Raw genomic sequence first — 12,573 nt, forward strand, 5'->3', positions numbered from 1 at the left:
AGGTTTTGGTATTCCGAAATCTTGCAAAGATTTGAGTAAGATATACCTTTACTGTTTCTGATATTTTTTTTTCCGCGATGAAATCTTCTATGCGGTCAGAACCCGCGTCAGTAATTAAAAAGATTTGACCTTGGTCCCTAACAGAACTCCAGTCTATGTGGAGCCGTTCCCAAACTCCGGCTTCTGACTTTTCTTACATTTGCTAACAAAATGTTGGACGTCTTGGGTAAAGCCAGGCGACCATGCAACCATTCTGACTGATGCCTCAGCTGCACCAGGATGTGTCTCGTGCTCTTTTGCCACAAGCAAGTGCCGTAGTTTGGGTGGAATGAAAGTAACAACACCTCTGAAAATAATTCCATTGTGTATAGTCTGCGAATATTTGTGTTGCTCGAATTCTTTTTCTGCTTCCGAACATTGTTTATAATTGCCGCTTTTGATTCGTTTCATTATGTCCTGGAAGAATCTGTTTGCTACAAGTTCAATTTTTATTTCTATTTGGGTCACCAAATCACTCAGCGAATTGGATATTATTGATTGTGAAGCACACTCGACCGTTGTCGGATTCGTCTTTGTTAAAACCCATTCTGCTCAAAGCATCTGCGTTGTGTTTCTGATCTCATGGTGTGAACTTCAACTAATAGTCGAAACCCACTAGAGCTATTGTGATCCTAGCTGATGCTGTCCTTGGGATCTTTTCGTCTTGTGCAAATTTTTTGAGTGTTTTGTAGTCCGTCTGTAGGGTAAATCGTCTTCCAAGAAGGAATTGCTTCCATCTTGTGACAACAAACACAATTGCCAGTGCTTCGCGCTCTATGCTCGAGTAGTTTTGCTCCAATGGACTCAATTTTCTTGATACATATATAACTGGATGTCCTTCTTGCGAAAGAACCCCACCAAGGGTTTTTTCAGAGGCGTCAGTATTAACTGTTGCTTTTTTGTGAACTATAATGCTGTGCAAGTTTGTTAGCACAAAATTCATTTTTTATGTCATCAAAGGTTTTTTGTTGCGCTTTGTGCCGTGAGAAATCGCTATTTCTCGTCTTAATTAAGAGAAGTATTTTTGTTGCAAAATCAGGAATCATTCTTCCGTAAAAATTGGCTAGCCTCACAAACGATTCGAGTTGTTTGTTGCTAATTGGTGCTTCTCCATTTTTTAGTTTTTCAAACTGTTTGGGATCTACCGCTATTCCCTACTTTGAAATAGAGTATCCAAACAACTCTTTTGACTTAGTTTTGATCTAAATTTTTTCTCATTAAGAGTAAAATTTTGTCTTGTAGTCGACTCGACTGCAAGATTGTTCTTGTCGAACTGCTCTTTGGTAGTTCCAAATACTCTTATATCGTCTTGAACAATCAGAACACCTTTAACTCTTTTGAGTGTTGATTCGATGCAATTCTGGATGAATGAAGAAGAGTTTTTCAATCCCTGAATTAGTTGGCACATATTCAACAATCTCTGAGATGTGTTGATTGTGCATATATTTTTTTTCGTCAAATTCAATTTGATAGTAGGCATCAGAGAGGTCAATTCTGCCAAAGTATGAGGCCCCATGTAGATTGTGGAAGATTGTCTCCATGTCTGGTATTGAGTACTCCTCATCCATGACCTTGCCATTGATATGCCCTTTCTATTCCTTACAAAGTCTCAGGTCTCCATTCTTTTTTTCTGCTACACAATTGGAGTTGCTTTCGTGACACTTCCTGTCTGTACCGGTTCAAAAAAACCCTGTCTGACCATTTGTTCCAGCTTCTCTGTGACCTTGTCTTGAAGAGGTAGAGGTATTTTTCTGGCTTTTCAGAACATCGGCTGTGATCCTGGTATCAGCTTCACATGTGCTTTGTAACCCTTCAGAGCAGGTACGTGTTTGGTTGTGATGTTGTTAACACTGTGCTGGGGAGAACGTCTCTACCAAGTAGACCAAATTCTTTATCATACTGCAAAACTGCTAGGTTTATTTGTGCGTGCCTGCTACGTTCCACTCAACGTCACAAGTAAGTGATCCCAAAAGCGCTAATTGATGACCATCATAAGCTTCGAGATGTCATATCTTACCATCCAACTCAGGTTTACCAAGCTCATTCCATATTTTTAAAGATATCGTTGTTCTATCTGCACCTGTGTCAACCTGCATTTTTACTTTGCAATTATTTATTGAGATATATACGCATATCAGAGACATGCTAAAGATTTGTTCTTAGTATAAAACATTCTTATCTTCGATGCTAGAAGGCATGTTCTGAAAAATATATTTTCTTCGCAAAAATGATTCTGTTAATTGTACTTACTTGAAACTGGTTGGAGTTTGCTTCTTAACATTTTTGCGAAGTATCCCACCATTTCACAGGTGATGCCATTTTTACTTTGCAGGGACACGGTCAACTAGAATGTGGCTTACCTCCACACCTAGTGCACATATTGTTGCTTTTAATAGTCTGAAATTTTTCGTTTTGTTTTCAAAAGGTCTTTTTGAACTTGAACTCAACTTCTTCTTTAACAGTAAAAGGCTTATTACCTGTTGAAGAACTTGCAATAGCCATTGCTTGACTTCTGAATTCTAAGCTCTAGATCATTTCAGTAACCGACAGTGCTGGTTTTGATTTAATACTCTCTTGTAGTCTAGGTTTTGCTTTAGGGCCCCTCAAACCTGAAGTAAACTTTATTTTTACAAACTCCTCTCCTGTGTTAGCAGCAGTTTTGAGATTTTCGCAGTCACAATAGCGTGATTACTCCCTAAGAGGCCCTAGGAAATCGTTGACTGACTCCCCTACACCTTGTATTACGCACAGAAACTTAACCTTTACTTATCCTCTCTTTAGGAGAAACAAATTTTGAATCGACAATCTGATGTCTTTATACGGAGTGTCTATCAAATTTCTAGGACTTTTCAGGCATCTTTTCAAGAATTGCATTTAATATTTGCATCTTGCTCGCACATACTGAGAAAGCAATTGGTTAATTGTCGGTCCTGTATAGTACTATCGGTGTCGATCCGGTCCTCTTTCTTCTCTGAGCGACATTTCACCACAAAAGAGATAATCCAAGCAGTAGCTGATCCTGCATTCTTTAAATCCAAAATTTGTAGGTCTGTAGGTGGTCTAGTTACCATTGTTGTGGCTAATAACAGGGGTCAAAGATTTCATTAAAATGAATTTTAAATTATAATTGGAACTGAAAATATACAAAATTTAGCTCGTATTGATAGTAGTTATCTATGCGAAAACAAAAAAAGAAAATTTAGATAAGCAAAAAACATCATACTTGATTGATATGTGGATAAATCTTAGCTCCAAATCCCGGAGGTGATTTTTTATTTTCATTCCCCTTTCATGAGAATCATGCATAGCCTAGATACAATCGAGTTCATTAGTTGAATGTCGGTGAATGTTAGAATCAGGTTTCTGTTGGTGGGGGAATTTACTTCTGACATGTGATTGATAGGTCAATAAGATAACGATAGCGCCAATACAAAATTAGAATTGAGTTCCGTTTTGTGGCCATTACTTATCGTCATTACTTATCATTACTTAACACAGTTCGTCAGGTAAGTTTTTCTTTTGTTCTTTGAAACTTTATTAAAGAAAACTTCTCAGTTTCTTAATGTTTCTTTGAAACCATCACAGTACTCTGTGCTATGAAGTGAAGGATTTTGATACAGCCGTGCTAAAGGTGAATTTACATGTAGACATTCGATCTGCGTTGTTTTTAATTTCAGTCTGCAGGGTAATTGAGTTTTTGTTTGTTCGAAAGAAAAACACTTATATTCTCTAATACGCAATTGAATGAAATTGTAAAGAAGAAACCTAAAGCTAAGAAAATAACATTATGTTAGAAAAACGTTAAACTAGCTATTTAATGATCCTGTAGTTTCCTTAGTAAAAGTGAGCTGAAAATTTTTTGCACTATTCTTTAATTCCAGCGTGAAGATTTGCAAGTCAATTGAAAATTAAAATCGTACGTTTCAGCGACATCTGGCATATAAATATCTTTTGAGTCCTTCAAAATCTCTTTCAAAAAAGTTCCTCTGTTTTTTTTCAAGGAAGCTCTCAATGTTGGTTTAAGCCGGGTATAAAAACAAGAATCGCTTCTGCAACAGAAGAAACAGTTAAAAATTTGTTGATTTTTTTTACCTTGAACCTTATTTGTTTTTGCTCTCTAATGAGATTTTGATCTCGTAATTGAAAAGAAAATCACTTCAAAAAATCATTTAATATAATCAAGCTTTAGAAAACGAATCAGTTAAATTGTTGTTACGAGGCTTGCTTGAGATCCGTGGACTGAGAGTACTTTCTCCAAAAAATTTTTTTTCCCAAATGTAAATGTAATTCTAAAATGTAATTCCACCAAAATAGTATCTGAGGGAAAAATGATAATTCTTAAAATTGCATTGAACCATTAAAGGTTTTTCTGACCCGTTAAGTTTTCACTTAATTTACTCGGAACTTTTGGTCGGCCAGCCATTTTCTGAAGCAATATCTTCAGCTTTTCATCGGCTAATAGATTGCTATCAAAAAATGCGCTATGTCACAGTCATTGATTCTGCTATTTTCTCCACGTCAACATTTATTTTGAAATTCATTTTGATATCGTTTTCTAATTTTTTTTGCTTAGCCGTTAACGTATTTTTCAACTAACAGAGATCCTAAAGGTGAACCTTGTGGAAATTCGCTTTTCAAGTTTATACTTTTTGATTGAAATCCAAATCGCAGAACTCTTAGCGTTCTTCCCTACAACCATTCGCCTTTCAAAATAGTGGGTTTGTCGAAACTGTGAACTTGCTTTTCCTTTAAAAGTATATAATAGTTTGTAGTGTCAAAATATTTTTAAAGAACTAAAAATACATTGGTAACTGTTTTTTTTTCTTTTTGACTGTAAATTATTTGTTCTGTAATTTCTAGGTTGAAATTATTCCTCGCAATTAGTTTTCTATATATAAACTGGCCGGTAGACAGTAGTTGCTCTTTTTCTACCAAATCCGTTAACTTGAACTGGATTTTTTTGCCGAATATAAGGAGAAATTGGAACTGAATGTATTAGGTCTATTATTGTTTGATCGTTCCTTTGAGAGTTACTTAGGCTTCGTTCAGATGAACTGATTAATGAGCTAATAGAGGGCTCCACTAGTGCTACTCTAGCATCTTGAACGCCAATGCATGTGTGTTTGAAGGACCCAGAAAATTACTGGTACTTAAGGAATCTATGATCACATTGAAATTTTAGTTTTTTTTATGGATTGGAAGTTTAAACAATTTTTCAATTGTTTGGGAGTATTGATTTTTTCTATTTGGGATCCACTGAAATCTCTGAAAGTTGCAAATCAGTTAATTAGTAGAATTGCAATTTCCATATGTTTCGAGATCTTAATATCTAAACTGTTTAACAAAGCTCAAATTCTTGTTAGAGTCTTTTCTTTGTGTTGAAGATCTAAAATGAAGTTCGATAAGGCTTTTTCTTTATTAGACTTGCGAAAACTTGAGGTAATTTCTCTAAAATTGACCGTTTTTGGCTTCAAAAAAGCAAACTCACGAAAGTTGTTTTTCCGTTCTCTTACCGAGCTATTTTCCGAAGAAAAAGTGAATTTTTGTTTTTCCAAATTAACAGTTTTCAATTGGAGTGTGCATGCTTAGAAAACCTTCCAACAGTCTCATGAATATTAGTTATTTCATGTAACCTGTCACGGCACCGTAAAAATTATTGCAGTATAATTTGTTGATAAATTATTAGAGCACTATGGCTAAATAGTTTTTCTTTGCTGTTTTGGACTTCAAAATCATTGACACAGTAACCCAAATTGTTGCCAAATGATCGATTTTCAAAATTTCATTGCCTCCTTGCTTGTTTGATATTAGTCTGTTGTGATTTGCTCAATTTAGATTGAAGAAGAGGTTGCAATTCCTGAGGCAAAAGCATTATTGAAGTATTTGGAGTAAAAAATATGCATTTGGCAAAATTAGTCCCGGGTTGATTTTGACATCAACACTTTTCGCTACGAAGTACCAAATAACCGCCAACGCAGAAGAGAGTGTATTTGCACGCTGAAACACGTTGTTGGCAGTTACGACTTCTTTTCAATGCATGTTTTCTAGATACATGAACAGAACTGCAACATTAGGTGACTAAAAAAATTTTGCAGAGCATGAGTAGTACAGATACTAAAACTAAGAGTCAATTATAAGAAATTTAAAGCAAAAATATAATTAGGCAGCTTTATTCTATGAAAATTAACACAAAAATGCAGCACAAACTGTAGCTAATAACCATTTGTATGAATGTTTGCAATTTGTTTTGTAGTATGTTTGCATGAAAGGTTTGCATGTTAACCAGAGTTGCATTTGCACTTATATAGCACAGCGTTGATTTCAAACAAACACGGTTACAAGAAGTTAAGGAAAATGACCTATTATTACATATATTTCATATGGAAGTCCCTGCCTAAAATAAATGTTTCGATCATCGTGGAGATTAAGCGTCAAAGTTTTTTTTTTCTTGATTATACGCAATAACACCTCCAAACTGCTTCTATGACATTAAAAACTATTTTCAGAAAACAAACAACATTTTGTTATCTATTTAAAAAAGTTTTCTGAATGGTTCTTGAACAGCCACGTTTCAAATAAACTAAACAAATGCATTTGTCGCCAATGTCCTAAATGAATTGCTTCACGAAAATAGTGTGTCCTGTCAGTCTTTGGGTGTTTTGATATAGAATTTTTTTCTGGATTAAAAACAAAATGGGAACCAGGTTGATTTTTTATTACCACTTTTCAACAGGAAATACCATATAACAACCAAAACAGAGGAGATTTTCTTTGCATTATAAAATGAATTTTTGCAATTAGGACTTCTTTTTTAATGCAGCTTTGCGAGATTCTTGTCCACAGTTGCAACGATATTTATCTGAAAAAATGTCGCTGAGCATGAGTAGAAAACAGTAAAAATTTGAGTCAATTATATGCCATTTCCAGCAAAGTTTTAATTATAGAACCCATGTCGCAATTTAACATTGATTGATATTGAGTAGTAGTTTTTTTTACTACTGAGCAGAAAATTCAGAGTCTTTGATTGGTTTTTTAATTGTCAGAATAGATTTGATTCAGATGCAAACTTATATTTATAATATGATTTATTATATTAGTATAGGTTTCAGATACCGTGTCGGGATACTAAAAAATGGGACCGTCGTTTAGTTATTCGGTCGATAAAAGGCATACTTCACACGACTTTTCAATTCAGCGTGGTGTTTTAAGACTCTAGTTTTCCTAAATTTGATCCTGGCTCCCGGCAGAAAATTTCCAAACACTCAAAAAAAACCTTTTCAGTCGAATCTGGAGTTTTTTTATTTAATTATGTTCAGAAGCTTTGGAGAAAATTTGATTTAACCATAAGAACATGTTGTTCGTTTTTATTTTCTTTCTTTTTGCTCGTGTTTCACGCTAGATTATCAGCGTTGGGTACCTAATTTTACGGACGTTGGCATCAATTTTTTCCATTTTGATCTGTAAAAGGGATTACATTAATCTCATTGTACAACTTGACCGGGATATTATTGGAACAGTTGGCGTAGTCAAAAACTTTGGCTATTTAGTTTCTGACGTAAATCTTTTTCTTTAAGAACTGTCAACGAATTTTGATGAAATTCGAAGTCGAATTATGGTGGTAATTTTGATCACGACAAGGAATCCGATGCAGTTGAGCGGAAAGTGAGTAACTATACGGTTTAAATGTTTATCGCCCTATTTTTTCGCAAGTGCAGTGAGAAAACGGCGATTGAACAAAAGTTCGATCTCTCGATAGTGGTTTTCTGAACCCATGATTTCACTCTTCGTTCCAATTTTTCAAATGGGGTCTTCTAAATGGTTTTCCAATTCAATTGCTAGTTTTCGAGTAATTTTTTTGTAATTTTTTGTAATTTCAAGTTTTACTTGTTTGATGTTACATTTTTTGTAATTTCAAGTTTTACTTGTTTAATTCGTCAAAAGAAACTCTTTGAATTGCAGGTTAAGGACTTGCCCTGCTATGTTTTCACATTATTTCTTTTGCGCCTTTTCTGTGTCCTGACTCTTCTCTCTTTAATTTCCTTTCGGTTCTGCTTAAATGGCATCCTATTAATGAATCAAAAAGTCTAGCTTTTTAACTTTAGAACTTCCTTTTTATATTTTGACTACTTTTCATTAAAAACAATTTTATCCCAAAATTTTGTTGATTTCATGAGAATAATCATATGACCAAACACAGTAATTTTTTTCAGTGAGAATATTAGACCAATAATTTGCTCTGAACGGCTGAGATTATCCTGAGTTTTCGTTGATCCGACTCTTAGAGGAAAGGCTGGAGGTTTCATGACTAATTTTAGGCAAACAATGACTTACTGCGTAGCTGAAAAACACGATAATATAAACGACTCATTCGGTTATCGGTCATCAATTACCGTCATATGATCGATTTTGCTGCACCCGTTGAAATGGCCCGACACTCTCCATCACTTTTTCTGTTGATTTTTGCGCAAATGCTTTCAAAATGGGCGCTATTAAACATTGGCACAAAATTTTTTTAGGACATTTTTATCATTTTTCAATTGCTGTGCCATTATCGTTCTGTTTATTTTGTAATTGAAATATTGAGACCTGCCTTTTTGAAGTTTCCACTTGTCTTGTTTTTTATTTGGCCGGATAATGGACTAACTTCCGTTTAATTTGGTAAATAAATAGTGAACTGTTGAACCTGCTTTTGAACAGGGTGGCTTTTGTCAGCCTGCACGTGAAACAGACATTTCTAACACAACCATAGTCCATGAAAACAAAAACGCTTGGACATATTCTATACTGCACTTCACAAAATTGTAAATTTTTAGCCCCGCGACATGATTTTTTAAAATTGACGTTATAAATTTTTTGAACCATATCAATCCTAATTATCCTAATCCAGGTCAATCCTAAGAAACAGAACCGAAGCTGCTTTGAAGTAAGTTGTCGGCCAAAAGGGCCAAAAAAGCGCTCAAAACTTTTAAGTCTGGGTTCATCACGGGTGGCTATTGTCAGCCTACAGGTGGAACAGAAAAATCTAACACAACCATAGTCCATGAAAACAAAAACGCTTGTTGCAGAAATTATCTCCCTCCTCCCCCACGGAAATAAACGCTTAACTTTTAATAAGCTGCGCATTTTGTTTCAGTAACTAATTTTTATTCATTAATTGCTGATATAACCTGTTTTTCATGACGAAAACCAATCTAGTTGGATGAATTCTTTTCAAGGTTACATGACAATTTACCCAATGCCATTATACCCAATGCCAAAATACTCAATGCCATTATACCCAATGCCAAAATACCCAATGTCATTATACCCAATTCACATTGATTTTTTCGTTCCATAATCCGAGTACTAATTAGCAGGAAACAGCTCTTACACGATGGTTTAACAAGCGGATAATTTAATCCTATGTTCTGTTGTGATAGTTTCATATCAAGTCCTATGGGCCGCTGAGGTATGGCCGTGGCCATTAAGTATGTTAAAACATAGGGTAAAAGCGACTGCTAATTTGTTGTCGGATTTTTGAACGAAAATATCAGTACATTGGGTATAATGGCATTGGGTATTTTGGCATTGGGTATAATGGCATTGGGTATTTTAGCTTTGGTATAATTGCATTGGGTAAATTGTCCTGACACCCTTTTCAAATATTTCAAGAATTAGTTCACTGCAAACATTTGAAACGCAAATTACGCATCTTTATCCAAGTGTTTCTTAAGACGATTTATTAATGCAAAATCAAAGGGAGGATTTTTGTTTAGAGACCGATATACCTCGAAGAACAACGTAATGCTAAATAGGTAAGCACTTTAACTAAAACATTCAGTGAAAAAATAACTCGCAGTTATTTTTCGACAAAAATTTTTTCGTAATTTGCATAACACTACCAGAAGTAGCCCTGCAAAAACAAAATTCCATTATCTCGGGAAAAAAGTCAAAACTGAAATCAGAACTGCACGAAAACGTTTTAGTCAGCGTTTTTTCGAATAAAATATTGAGATTCGCGATTAATATTTTAAAAAATCAGACGACTCTGAGGCAAAAATCCCGAAAAATTGTTTAGCTCCTTCATAGCAATAATCTTGTCAAGAATAAAAATGCAGTAGCAACAATTTCCATTAAACTTTTTGCAAAATTCGGCAGATACACAAAACATAATGAAAACACTTTCAAAAAATATGAAACAGTATGACAGAACTAAACAGATTGGATTTCTAATCAAAATACAAAGCCAAAGAAAACAAAGGAAATGGTTGTGCATTTAATAAAAATTTAAGTATTCCAGAACATCGCTCGTTGAAACATTGAAATGTTTTTAAACACATCTTTGATAGCGGTAAAAATTCTTGCAAATGAGAAAATTGTAACAGTACCAATTTTTAAACACGGAGATCAGAAAACTGTGAGTAATAAATGACTTTTTTGAATTCTGGCTGCCATTAAGTTTCATTAACAGTATCTACTTTCCGAAAAACAGAACAAGCTCTAGTACTTTCTGGGATTTAATTTCCAAACCGTAGATCATAAGGTATTCCTAGAGAAAGGACTCCTATCAAAGGGAGGTATTAGTGAAAACTTGGATGTTTTCCAGCAATTAACAAAATTGGGAACTAGTACACCAAAGGATATTGAAGTGAGCACGAAATTTCCTCAAGGTTCGATGTCAGGATGGCTTATGTTTTTAATTTAAAAAATTGATGTCCAGCTTTTACAGCTTTTTCTTAACTAATTGCCGCATCTATTAGCTGATGATACGGGTAACATTTTTGAAACAACCTTAAGAAGCTCAACAATTAGTGCGTCTCTATGCACTCTGAAACAATACCTCGAAATTACAATCTCACAATTAACATCAAAAAATCCGATACTCTGTGGATCCCTAATAAAACTGCAACTACTTTTAAACGACACTGAGTTATAGGGAAGGATTGAATCTAAATATCTTAACATAACAATTGACGAAGAATTTTTTCACAAAACATTTAGTTGAGTTAATTTAAACATAAACAAATTTTTTGCACATATAGCTAATCAAGTCTTAGAAAAAATTAGTTGACTTTTTACCAAAGTAACAATAAAACAAAACTTTAATATTTTTTTATGGATTTATCATGGAATCATTTTTTAAACAATAAAATAAACACAACCTCTGAACTCTACTTAAGGCAACTTCTCAGTTTTGCTCTGAATGCTGCAAACAGTATCCTTTGCAAAATTTCCTGAAGGATCTTGAATAGTTTGAACCAATAATTAATTCTGAAACAAGGACACGAATTGAAATGTGATTCAGGAAAAACATGTTTTTGATACCAAATTGAACAAACAAAAAAATGCCTAACTAATTGGTTACTAATGATCTGACACCACCAGATTACAGGGTCTACAACGAAATGCAAATCAGAGTTGAAAAAAAAACAAATAAATAAGGAATTAAGCAAAATGAGACTTTGTTGGATCACAATTTAATTTGAAGAAACTTAATGATAAGGCACTATGTGGTGCTGCCCTTGAGTCCTCTTCTTGTATATGTAAACTGTTTATGCGAAACTTAATTCTGTTTTGAAACGCATTGAAGAAATCAATTATTATTTTTATTATCATTGAAATATCGTAAGTGCAATCACAGATGATTATAAGCTATCTTTTGAAATGTGCAGCCTACTTTCGAAATTTTAGAAAAACTTTATACTTTTTGTCTGAACATATTTTGAGTTTAAAATGCGTTACTGATCTACAAGATGGTACAAAGAGAACATTTAGGATACTATTTTCCAGTGCTGAAGTTAACGTTTACTTTCAGATTGTAACGAATCAGTTCTGTTCCTCGATATCACTAGAGTAGGGTACATATGATTTTTATTTAACGTTACACCTTGTTGTCTTTCTACAGTGTATTAATTGTTTCAAAAATCAACTTCAAATTTTGATTGAAGAAAAAGAAACAACTTCAATCATGTTTTTCACATTTCTTGAGAACTGTTAAAAAAATGAACAGCAACTACATAGCGCAATGAATATGTTTAGAAACCAACTTAAAACACCATTGTCCTTGTTTCTCTACATTCTGTGAGTGTTTTCGGCAAAATTGCAACTTTATTTTTAGTCGTCGTTAATTCTGGTATTTAAGTTATCTGAACAAATTAGTAACACAGCTGCGAAACACGAATTTTGGATACAAACTAAGTTCCGAGTTCCTTTATTTGGGAGTTAATCCGCCTCGTAGGAAAAACCGCTTTCTAGGGAACTCCACTTCAGAGGAATTTTTCCACCTCACAAAAAATTTTGAAACTCAACAAAATTGCTATAAAGTGATTTTTTTCTGTTTATGCAAAAACATTATTATGTTTAACTTTTCTATTAACCTTGTTGGTATAAATTTATAACATTGACCAATTTACATGAATAGGAAACTTGTTCACTTACCAACTAATTCAAATTTGCCCCCCCCCCCACCGTTTCTATTTAGCCCTCCAGTTAGTACTACCATGCAACTTTAATTACCCTGTGAAACTGTTTTGTTTGAAACCATTCACACGATTC

General features: G+C 34.1%; 1 protein-coding gene across 1 annotated transcript in view; it reads right to left on the reverse strand.

Annotated features, from left to right (window-relative positions):
• Positions 1-12,573, reverse strand: part of LOC142343601 (citrate synthase, mitochondrial-like) — a 300,476-nt gene that overhangs the window by 179,260 nt on the left and 108,643 nt on the right. The gene's annotated exons all lie outside the window — the stretch shown is intronic.

The sequence above is a fragment of the Convolutriloba macropyga genome, chromosome 1 (assembly GCF_964194025.1).
Source record: "Convolutriloba macropyga chromosome 1, txConMacr16.3, whole genome shotgun sequence".
Lineage (NCBI taxonomy): Eukaryota > Metazoa > Xenacoelomorpha > Acoela > Convolutidae > Convolutriloba > Convolutriloba macropyga.